The sequence below is a fragment of the Lissotriton helveticus genome, chromosome 9 (assembly GCF_964261635.1).
Source record: "Lissotriton helveticus chromosome 9, aLisHel1.1, whole genome shotgun sequence".
In the NCBI taxonomy this organism is placed as follows: Eukaryota; Metazoa; Chordata; class Amphibia; order Caudata; family Salamandridae; genus Lissotriton; species Lissotriton helveticus.
Window position 1 is genome coordinate 111,385,741 of NC_136070.1, and position 12,383 is coordinate 111,398,123.

Sequence of the window (12,383 nt, forward strand, 5' to 3'; positions counted from 1 at the left end):
TGCCACACGTATGGCGGCCAAAGCGGTACAAACGGGGGTGGTGATGGACGGAGCATCAGAACCAATCAAACACTCACACCCAGTCAAAAGATCTGGATTTGATCCATCACCGTTCTTAAGCCCACTCTGCCACCCCAGTTCAGACATGGCTATATGCAAATCAGTCTGACCCTGTGCCTCATAGAAACAGTCCAGCCCGAACTGCCAAGCCATGCCTTCCCTGGACCGGAAACAAGCTTCCGAGGACCGGTTTCTGGCATTCCAGCCGTCTTCAGCCCGGCTTGCTTGAATCCAGTGGCAAAGTGAGCAAGGGACTCACGTCTGAGCATACCCTGCCACACGTATGGCGGCCAAAGCGGTACAAAAGGGGGTGGTGATGGACGGAGCATCAGAACCAATCAAACACTCACACCCAGTCAAAAGATCTGGGTTTGATCCATCACCGTTCTTTAGCCCACTCTGCCATCCCAGTTCAGACATGGCTATATGCAAATCAGTCTGACCCTGTGCCTCATGGAAACAGTCCAGCCCGAACTGCCAAGCCATGCCTTCCCTGGACCGGAAACAAGCTTCCGAGGACCGGTTTCTGGCATTCCAGCCGTCTTCAGCCCGGCTTGCTTGAATCCAGTGGCAAAGTGAGCAAGGGACTCACGTCTGAGCATACCCTGCCACACTTATGGCGGCCAAAGCGGTACAAAAGGGGGTGGTGATGGACGGAGCATCAGAACGAATCAAACACTCACACCCAGTCAAAAGATCTGGGTTTGATCCATCACCGTTCTTTAGCCCACTCTGCCACCCCAGTTCAGACATGGCTATATGCAAATCAGTCTGACCCTGTGCCTCATGGGAACAGTCCAGCCCGAACTACCAAGCCATGCCTTCCCTGGACCGGAAACAAGCTTCCGAGTAGCGGTTTCTGACATTCCAGCCGTCTTCAGCCCGGCTTGCTTGAATCCAGTGGCAAAGTGAGCAAGGGACTCACGTCTCAGCGACTTAAGTTTTCCTTCGGCTTAAACGAAGTCTTGGGTTTTTTTGGACAACTCCTCACAAAATGTCCATTTGATCCACAATACATACATAAATTCCCTGCTCTTCTTTTTTCTTTTTCTTCCTTCGTTAATGGAACATGAATAGTTCCTATTTGCATTGGCTCTGAGCTTGATGGTCCTTCTACTGTCTTATGATAATCCGACCGGACTCGATCAAACCTGGGCACCACTGGTTTAAAGTCTTTTCTTTTTTCACCTTTTCGTTCTCCCTGACGAAAGTCGATCTCTAATACCAGATCTACCAATTCGGATATTTCTGTGGGTCGGTTAGGAATTTGCGCTAGCACGTCCTTCAACTCATCTCGTAACCCACGATAAAAAAACACAACCCTCTTACTCTCCGGCCAGTTTGTCTCCACTACCAGCTTATTAAATTGAGCAAGGTAAGCCACTAAATCACGATTGCCTTGTCGAAATTCCAACAACCCATTGTCTACTGCTTGTGAAATTCTCCTTCTGTCGAAAATTCTGAGGAATTCCTTCTTAAACTCGTCGTAATTCTGTAAGATTGGGCCATCTTGGGATACCAGGGGCATCGGTCATGCTGCTGCGTCACCGCTTAGGTAAGACAGTGCGAATGCCACTCGTGGCTGCGCATCTGGGAAAATGGAAGGGCGGCACATGAAGTGGAGGGAACATTGGGTGAGAAATATTTGTGCCTTCTGTGGGTCCCCCCTGAATCGCTCAAGAGGGGCCAATGGAATAACTGGGGAAAGTGAGTGGATTACTTAAGTGGTTAACCTGTTTGAACCTTCAGCTGACGATGCTAGATTTCCCCTACCACTACCAAATGGTTCTCCCATTCTTTGCGCCAGCTCTGCTGTCTCCTTCCTGGATTTCACCACTTCTAGCTTAAGTTTCTGATTCTCTTCCCTGGCAGCTATCAGTTCCTTTTGAATAGATTCTAGCACCGTTCCTAAGGTTTGCAGATTTATTCCCTCAGCCATTCTGTTCGGGTGCAATTAATTAACATGGGCACTTCATTCTGTCAAAGGCGAAGAGTGTTCGTTTTCCATGACTTGCACAGGAACAGATGGTTGCTCTTTTCCCAACTCCCCCTCCAGGATACCCAGAGTCAGTTACGCTAAAACTTGACCCTCTAGGACCCCAAAGGGGGAAGGGGGAGTGGATAAAATAACAAACGAAGAAGAGACTGCCCTGGATCTGTTCTTTTCGGCTTCTTCAAACTCGTCTGTAGCTCTGACGAATCTTAGAAGTTCTTATGCACACAATAAGAGATTGATTAGCTACCTCCCTAACTCTCCCTATACCTAATTCTGGTTCATATGAATCCCTACCAAACAATCCAGAGACTAGTGCTACTGTTCCTTCTTTTCTTTTCCTGTTCTTTTCCTACTCATGTGCTCCTGGAGTTTTACCTGGAAACATATTCAACATTTTATTCTTGTTTAATTTAATGTTATCTATTTCTAATTATTCTCTCTCCTTACTCTCTCTCTCTCTTGTAGATATGCTCAGCTTTCACTTATCTGAATCTCTTTCTCTGTCTTCTCGCAGGTTGAATTGCCGGTTCATCGTCCGAAATCTTCACCTGCTGCCGAGGTCCGAAGTCGGTAAGTTACTCTCCGCTATTCTTCCTAAGACTCTTGGGTTCTTATGATTACCGCGATATATATTATCTAAGAAATGTCACCGACTAAATTTGACTCTAGTCTAAAGGGAAATACACTAAGCAGGACTCAAATTTCGAAGGCTGACAGGATTACAAAAATTGTCAACCGTCTCTCTCCAGTACTCTGGTGAAGTGCGCATTAACATTGGCACGCACGCTGCACCACAGCCTCCGCACCTGGAAAGAAGGAAACCACTAGACCGCCGACTCATCTTCTGAGTCGGCGGCCATCTTAAGATTCCGCCTGTGTATCGCTATACTCCAACAGCAGTTCCGGATTTCATATTCTGTGCATGGCCAGCCAACTTTGCTTCGTATGGCACAAACAGAAGCGTTTTGTCTGGTCTTGAGAGTTCTGACACAAGGACACAAAACTCCATAAATCAAATTTTTTGTTTTACAATTTGTAAATTTGTCATTTTTCCAGTGAATTCTGTTGTGACGAAATAGAATCCCTTCAATTGTCTGTTCACAGCAGATACATGTACCGCATTTGTGGTGTCCTGTAACTGGAGCTAAGCCTACAAGTTGTCTGAGTGATGGCTTATGTGGTACATTTAAGAGCTGCCCTCACAATGTGGTTGGATAAACTTTTATCCTTTTTGAACGCAAACAATGGGGTGTTGGCAAAGGCCGAATCTAGATTTCGGATGAGGTGCCAGTTTTGGTTGATGTTTTTTTTAAGAAGATTAGAGTTGCGACAAAAAGTTGTCACAAAAACTTGGCGTTGTACTGGCTTATTTTCGTTTTTTTGTAAAAGTGTTTCCCTAGGGGTCCACCATGTTCTCTTCATTGCAGATTTGATCAGCCTTTATGCTACAGCATGATCTGAGGACCACAAATGACTGGACCAAATCTGACACTAATGGTGGCATGACTTTTAATAGACCTGCCAATGCAAGCAGAATAGATTATTTCTGGTCGACATTAGCCTATGGCCGATCGAATCGTATATGAGAGGGGTCGAAAAATCTGACAGTGAACGCAATGCTTTGAGCCTGTCACTATTTCATTCTGGAGAGTGTGAACTCATTATTAGGGATCGAAGTGACCTGGGCAAGTTAACCCATACCAACAATCAGAGAACGATTAGATGGGTTTGGTTAGAGCCAAACCACGGGCCCTAGAAGTTGTCAAGGCCAAAGTGTGAGAGGATTTGGCCATGTTGTCTAAACTCCCCAGGGTAGAATTAATAGAGAAGCTGAGTAACAGTCACAAGGCACGCTTTACGCAGATCAGGAAAATTCTGGGTCAACTAAAAAAAGGGACAAAATGTCATGCTAAGTCAGGAGGTGTTAGAACTGGGGGTCTCTAGTTGGCAGGGGTAGGTACCACTGTCCAAATAGGGACCCTTGCTTCTAGTCAGGGTAAGGAGAAAACCCTATATAATAACCCCTGCTCACCCTCTAGGTAGATTGGCATGAGCAGTCAGGGCTAACCAAAGGTGATGTGTAAAGTATTTGTACCAACACTCACAGTAACACAGTGAAAACACCACAAACTGACTCCACAACAGTTTAGAAAAATAAAGGTATTTCATCTAAACTACACAAGACCAAAACGACAAATATCCAACATACACAGTTTAAGAATATGGTTGCAAAAGAGTTCTTAATGTTAGCGATAACTTTATCCACAGTTGCGTCACGTTTTAGCCACAGTACCTTTGTTAGCAATAGAAAGTTCCAAGCACAGAAGCTGTAGCGGTGAAAAATAAGCGATGCGTTGCTCCTGAGACCCTGGGGAGGCATTAGCGACAGCCCCGCTGCAGCAGCGGGCGTGTTGCGACGAATTCGGTCTGTATGGGGAGGAAGGCCACTTGTATGGATTCCGGTGCGTAGGTTCTGTAGGAAGTTTTCTCCCGCAAAGGCACGATGCGACGATTCTCGGGTGTTGCGATGATCTCCGGTGCGACGATGCGCGCTCCAGCGGCGATCTTTCTCTCGCAGCTCCTCCTTGCGATGGCTCTGAGACGATTCTCGCAGCAACGTGATGCGATGGTTTCACCCAGCAGCAGCAGGCTCTGCAATGATGTTCGCAGCGGCGGAAATCTTCCTGCTAACGAAGGATGCGGCGTCTTTAGGCAGCGCGGCAGGCGCTGCGACGATTTCGATCTTCGTAGCAGCGGGAATTTCCACGCTTGGCCGGGTTAGTGATAGATTTTCAGTAGCAAAGTCTTTAAAAGTGTGATTTCCAGCTCCCCTCCACAGGTACAACTTCCAGAGATGCCACACATGGGCCAAACACTCCAGGAAGGACAGAGCTCTCTCAACAGAGCTCAGGGAAGCTGGGGGTGAAGTCCTTTTGTTCCTGGGACTTCTCTGGCCCTTGGAGATTCCTTCAAGACAGGGGGCACAGTACAACAGCAAAGTCCTTCCCCTCTACCTGGCAGCAAAGCAACAGCAGGTCAGTCCAGCAGAGCAACAGTAGGACAGTCTTCCTTCTTTAGATTCAGATTTCTCCTTGGCAGAGGTTCCTTCTTGATTCCAGGATGATCTAATTTTCCGTTGTCAGTGGTCCTGTACTTATACCCCGAAAAGTCATTGTTCCCTTTGTGCAGGAGGGTTCTGAGCCCGGTCTGAACTAGTTCTGGGTGTTCCTGGAGCACTTTGTTTTCCTGGCTTCTCCTTTACTTTCAGAGTGAGGGACAGGGTCGTCAGCCGCCCAGCAGGAGGTGGAGCCAGCATTGTGGAAGGCAGGCACAGCCCTATTCAGACCCAGGTGCTATCTCCTCCCACCATTCAAGTTGCAAATGCAGTCTTTCAGCCTAGGGCTGACTCAGCCAGCCTCCTGGGGAATCCCCAGCCCCTGTCACTCTCAAACCAGACAGTCAATCCACAAACAGGCCAAGGCACACAGAAAGGGCAGACAAGAGAACAGCCACTTTCTAAAAGTGCTGTTCTCAAACACAGGATTTAAAAACAACCTTCCTCAAAAGGTGTGTTATTAAATTCTGAGTTCAAGGATACTAGACGTTTATGTCCTATCTTGTTCCTATTGGAAGATATGCTGGTAGTCACTGTAGCCAGCATCCGCCATGATAGCCTATGGAGCAAGATAGCCTTGCAGCAGTGAAAAATGAAAATGGCTGTAATTCACTGCCAGAACATGTCACCTGCACAAGTACATGCTCTACCTTTCACATACACTGCACCCTGCCCAAGGGGGTACCTTGGGCCTTCCATAGGGGTGACCAATGTGCACAGAAAGGGAAGGGTTAGGCCTGGTCAGTGGGGACACTGACCAGAAGGACATGGCAGTTCACAGGCTGCACACAGGCACTGCGGTGGCAGGCCTGATACACCATTTTAGGGCTACTCATGTGGGTGGCACAATCGGTGCTGCAGGCCCACTAGTAGCATTTGTAATTACCAGCCCTGGCACACCCAGTGCACTTTACTAGGGACTTCATGAAGATACAAATATGCCAATCATGTATACCCAATCACAATATCATTTTACACAGGGAGCACTTACACTCTGACACTGATCAGCAGTGGCAGAGTGTCCAAAGCATCTAAACCAGCAAAAACGAAATCCAGCACAGCATCAAAAATACAGGAGGTAGAGGCCAATAAGACTGGGGAAACTACGCCAAAGATGCCAGGAGGGAAAAAGCTGGCCTTGGAGGTTGAGTGGTATAACCAGGATTGTAGGAAGGCGAAGGGTGGACGTCTACAGGCAGTGAAATCTAAATTCCGCCCGGATATGGTGGAATGCAGAGCAAAGTTTAGAAAGGCTCTGGATCAAGCCAAGAAACAATGGGAATTTATACTATGGTCCCCTCCTACACAGCCTCCAGGTTGCTAAGGACAAGTCCTTCTGGAAGAAAGCGTTCCTCTGTCTGAATGGACCCTGGCCTAAATTAGATTGTACTGTATGGCCGGAGGAGTGGGTATTCCATTTTGGGGGTTTGTACATGAAAGGAAGTATAACGATGAGAAGAATATTCTGCAGAAATACTCCCTTTTGGTACTGGAGAACCCACAGAATTTTCATTAAAAGAAAACCAGGCAACCATTAGCTCCTGTATCCCAGCAAGAGCCCCTCTTCTTCTTTGCAAACTTAATTCGATTAGTCCATCAATACATCATATTTATATACAACGGGGCTTTATTTTGAAATGTCATAAAGATCATAAAAGTCCTTGATATTTCCAGGATAAATAGTACGATAGTGTCAAATTCCAGGCTATATACAAAGGCCTGGACAGCACGATATTCCCCACACAGATCTTGAAAGCAAAACGATGTCCAGACAAGAAGCAAACGTCACCCTGTGGACGCTCTTAATTAGATTTAGCTCGTGGTGCAGATACCGAAAATGCAACCTAATGCGGCTACCGGTTCCTAAGCTTACACAAATGGCAGGTACACTACTCCACTACACTATGACATTTCAAAATAAAGCCCCGTTGTATATAAATATGATGTATTGATGGACTAATCGAATTAATTTTAGAAAGAAGAAGCATCACTACGCCTATTATACAAATTGGATTCTGCCAAGAAAAAGTGAAATAGATCATTTTGCGCCTTGACGAAGGAACTGTGGACCCATGGTCCTTTCCGAAACATGCGTCGGCGCCTTGTCTCTCTCTTTTTTTGTTGTGTGGTTATATATTTGATTGTTTTCTTGTATTGTTTTCCGTATTGTATGGTGGCTGAAGATTGCTTGATTGGTCTGTATGGATGATTTAGATGTTTGAGTTTGTATATTGGAGAATGTTTGATGGCAATTGTTTTTTCTATTGTGTGCGTGGGGCTTGTTGTACATAGTGTTGTATAGAACTTAATATATTTTATATATGAATTATGTAGATTGCTTGATACCTCTATATATGATAAATTCCATGAGAATATAATGAATAATTAAGCATATGTTTGGGACAATGTTGATTTAAATTATTGTGGATGTAATATCCATATTATAAGTGAACACCGAGGAGAGGTTTTTGTCTTTAGTTTCAGTGTTTTCCCTGTTTCCTCTTCCGATGATTTAGTCCTTCAGGGACCCTCTGCTGTGTTTTTGAGAGATGGGGATCCCACCATATCTAATGAACATTCTGATCCTGCTTAACTTAGTGACAAAATCCCAAGTTAGGTTGAGATAGAAGGGACAACTTATTGATCCCTTCATGATAAATCGTGGAGTTAGACAGGGTTGTGTCTTAGCACCCACCCTCTTCCCACTATTTATTAATGGGCTAGTAGGTTTTCTTGACAGGGAAGGGTGTGATGCCCCAAAAGTCGGAGAGAGTAGGACCCCTGCACTTTTCTCTGCCGATGACACGCTACTAATTTCAAAGTCCACCCAAGGGCTTCAACAGTTACTTAATGATGTTAAACATTATTGTGATGAGCGTGTTCTGAAACTAAATGATTATAAAACAAAGAACAAGATATTCTCTAAAGGCAACTCAAACACATCCAACAGACATGTATGTAGGGGACTGCACTATTGAACTAGTTTCTATAATTGATTTTTTGGGGATTTGTTTTACCTAGAATCTGTGCTGGACCCCCAATATAGAGAAAGCGCATCTATTTAATTCAGCAGACTGCCACATAACTAAGATCTACAGAAGTACGGTGTCTAGGAAAGTGGCACCAACTCTTGAAACAAAAGCTCTAAGATCGGCCATGCATGGTGCAAATTGTGGGGGAGTTGGAATACTGATTGCCTCTCTGTGACCAAACATTACTTTATGAGATCACTCCTTAATTCAACAGTTAGCACTCCACTGACTCCCATCTTTCTAGACCTGGCCCAAAAATTGTTAAAATAATAGACTACAAACACCTGTTGTTCTGGCACCGACTCTGGATGATTAAGAAGCTTGCTCCCTATCGAGTAGCCGTTAGGGGTCTTGTGATATAGCCCAGGATAAATAAAATTCTCTGAGGTAATGGGGGATGGAGGAACATTGGACAAATCCAGAGAAGTTATGCTTGATCTAGAAGAGAAGGGTAAAGGCCATCTATTGGGAGCTCATTGTGGTGAAGAGCGTGGAAAACCCCATAGGCTCACTCCTACAAGAGTTCGTAGTCTTTAAACCCTTTCTTCGCTTTCAGGAAACCATGGGTGAAAATTGTTTCTGCAATTCAGATATTAGACTCTCCCACTAAATTGTTTTGCTGTAAGTGGAGTAGTTATGCAACCTCCGAAGTTATATGTCTTGTATGTAAAGGAAGCCCCGAAACACTAATCCACCTGTTATTCTTTTGTCCGTGCTATGAGAACTTGAGGACTAAGTGGATAATTCCGTTATGCAGGCTCATTGGACCGTGTCATTATTTAGAGGTGCTCAGTAGTTTGAGCACGGACACTAGTAGAGTAGTAGACTTTTTTGCACAGCAAACGTTTTGTTGGATCTAAGGATTAGACACTCTAAGTGCCTTGTGTAACACATTTAGTATGTAGTATTTAATAATATATACTTTTAGTAATGATATGTATTTTTATATGGTTTGATTTTGACTTGGTATTTTAATGTTCATTTATTATGAAATGTTATATTTTTATAATTTGTTATCATTCTGCCACTGGTAAATGTATTTATTTATGTATCTGGTTGTGATGCACTTTTCAAGATCCTGGTGATCGATAATAAAGTTAGGATGATGATGAGAATCCCGTTCCTCATTAGCATGTCTGAATGCTCCTTTCAAGACAGCCATCTTGTCATCACCTTTGTGAATACCGAAAATTAGTAAAGTTAGACCTTTGGTCTAAGTTTACCTTTTTAAATACAGAAAAAAAGTTAACTTACACAACAATGTAAGTTTACCTTTGTGAATAGGGACCAGACTTTATTTAATTGTGTTACTGATTTGTCACCTACCACTCCTGCTGAAAAGTGGGCGCATGTATTTACCACCATTTGCAGCAAGACACATTTCCTCATGTTTCACTTATGTCTTTCTACCACTGCATCTTTGTTGGTATGTCTTACCACTCCTGTTTGGGCTTATCCCTATTCTTACTGGTTCACATATAATCCTGATATGCAACTTCTGCAAGATAGTTTGGTCACATAGAAGTCCAAACACCCTGGAACATATTCACAACAGAATAGCTCAGCGCGGTGTTACGCCACAATTGGTTACGCCTTGCTCCGACATTCTGAAACCGCTGGGATGTGCTGTATTTCCAAAAATACTGTGCACCTCTGTGTTCCCCTGGCACTGGCGATAGATTTAGCTGCCTAGAGCCAACGCACTATAGTGCAAGGGGGCCTGCATTGCAGGGAATGATTATACAGAATGCAGCACACATATAAACAGCTAAAACAAGAAGAAATTATTAATTTCACCTTGTTATGCCAGTATAAGACCAGGTTTTCCCTGGTCTTATTTTTAGCGCGGTCCCATATTTATGGCAGAATTGTAAGTAGGGGTCAGTATCAAAAAGCAATGGGTGTTGCGGCGGAACACCCAATGCAACTCCCATTGCCCACCACTTTCATGCCATATGCTGCGTGAATAGGGGCATTATTTACAAGGTGGCGTTAAGCCACATTAAGGGCCCTATGTAGGTAATAGGGAAATACCGATTCCTAAATACCGAATTTTACCGATTCAGTATTTAGAAATCGGTATTTCAGATGTAGGTAAGAATTCGATAAAAAATACTAACTTCTTAATATTCGTTATTACCGAATCGGTAATTGACATTTGGTAATAACGAATACCTACCCATTTATTCCTATGTGCTTGGAGGCCCATAGAAATGAATGTGAAGACATTCGGTATTACCGATTTGGTATTACCGAATCGGTAATACCGGGAGGCATTTCAAGGGTGCCAGGGTGTCCAAAGGACACCCTGCTGCACCCCTGAAATGTGCATGTGTGCACATGTGGCACACATGCATGCCCTAAGGGCATGGATTTGTGCCACAAGGCACATTAAAAAAAGCAAAAAAGTGCTTTTTGAAAGGAAATCGCTACTTACCACCAACTTGAAGTTGGTGGTAAATAGCGATTCCTTAAGGCTGAGGTGCACTGTTTTAAGTGCTACCTACATTGCATTTAAGGAATCGGTATTACGGATTCCTTAAATTCAAGGCTAATAAGGAATCAGTATTAAGGAATCGGTATTTACCAATTCCTTATTACCAATTCCTTCCCTACATCCCACATGCCTAAATACCGAGCGGTAACGGTGAAATTTAACTAATTTCACCGTTACCGACTGGTATTTGCTCATCTACATCTGGCCCTAGGTGGCTTATCACCACCCCGTAAATAAGGCAAAGGGGTTATCATCACCAGAACGTCCAAAAATGTGACGTTCTTGTGGCGATAACCCCTTGTATATATGCCACGCTCTTTCTTAATTTTTTTGTCCACCAAAAAAAAGACAGACGTTCCCCTTTTAAGTTTTTATTGTCACAATCTTGAGCTAAGAGATGCAGTGCCCTCTACAAGTTCGGGCAGTATTGGATGACATTGCTTCACAAATAGGGGAAGGTCTGCCAAATATGTTGAGAAAGGGGAACCGGCATCTAAGAAATCAATCAATCAATCAATCAGAGTACTTGTAGAGGGCGCTACTTACCCGTGAGGGTCTCAAGGCGCTGAGGGGAGGGGGGGTGCTGCTACTGCTCGAAGAGCCAGGTCTTGAGGAGTCTTCTCAAGGCAAGTAGGTCTTGGGTCTACCGTATGTGGGTAGGGAGGTGTTCCAGGTCTTGGCGGAGAGGTAGGAGAAGGATCTGCCACCGGAGGTTGTTCGTTGGATGCGGGGGACAGCGGCGAGGGCGAGGCTGGCAGAGCGGAGCTGGCGGGTGGGGGTGTAGAAGCTGAGTCTGCTGTTAAGGTAGGCTGGTCCGGCTTTGTGGAGTGCCTTGTGTGCGTGGGTGAGGAGCTTGAAGGTGATCCTCTTGTCGACAGGGAGCCTGTGTAGGTCCCTCAGGTGGGGCTGTGGCGGGGGACGTTGACAATTAGTCGGGAGGAGGCGTTTTGGATACGTTGTAGTCGTCGTAGGTGTTTGGCTGGGATTCCTGCGCAGAGTGCGTTGCCGTAGTCCAGTCTGCTGCTGACGAGGGCCTGTGTCACTGTTTTTCTTGTTTCGGTCGGGATCCACTTGTATATCCTGCGGAGCATGTGGAGGGTGTTGTAGCAGGAGGAGGAGACGGCGTTGACCTGCTTAGCCATGGAGAGGGAGGATTCAAGGATGAATCCTAGGTTGCGTGCATGGTCGGTGGGTGTTGGTGCGGTTCCCAGTGTGGTCAGCCACCAGGAGTCGTCCCAGGCTGAGGAGGTGGGTTCGAGGATGAGTACCTCCATCTTGTCCGAGCTCAGCTTCAGACGGTTGCTCCTCATCCAGTCAGCGACTGCCTTCATTCCCTCGTGGAGGTTGGTTTTGGCGGTGTGTGGGTCCTTGGTGAGGGAGAGGATGAGCTGGGTGTCGTCAGCTTAGGATATGATGTTGAGGTCATGCTGGCAGACCACTTGTGCGAGGGGGGCCATGTAGATGTTGAACAGCGTTGGGCTGAGGGATGAGTTCTGGGGGACGCCGCAGATGATGTCGGTGGCTTCGGATCGGAAGGGTGGGAGGCGGACGCTCTGGGTTCTGCCGGAGAGGAAGGACGTGGTCCAGTCAAGGGCCTTCTCTTGGATTCCGGCTTCTAGGAGGCGTGTCTTTAGAGTGCGATGGCAGATCGTATCGAAGGCAGCCGACAGGTCCAGGAGGATG

General features: G+C 45.5%; 1 protein-coding gene across 8 annotated transcripts in view; it reads right to left on the reverse strand.

Moving 5' to 3' along the window:
- LOC144780983 (uncharacterized) overlaps positions 1–12,383 on the reverse strand; it is a 1,867,627-nt gene that overhangs the window by 1,572,047 nt on the left and 283,197 nt on the right. The window lies entirely within an intron of this gene.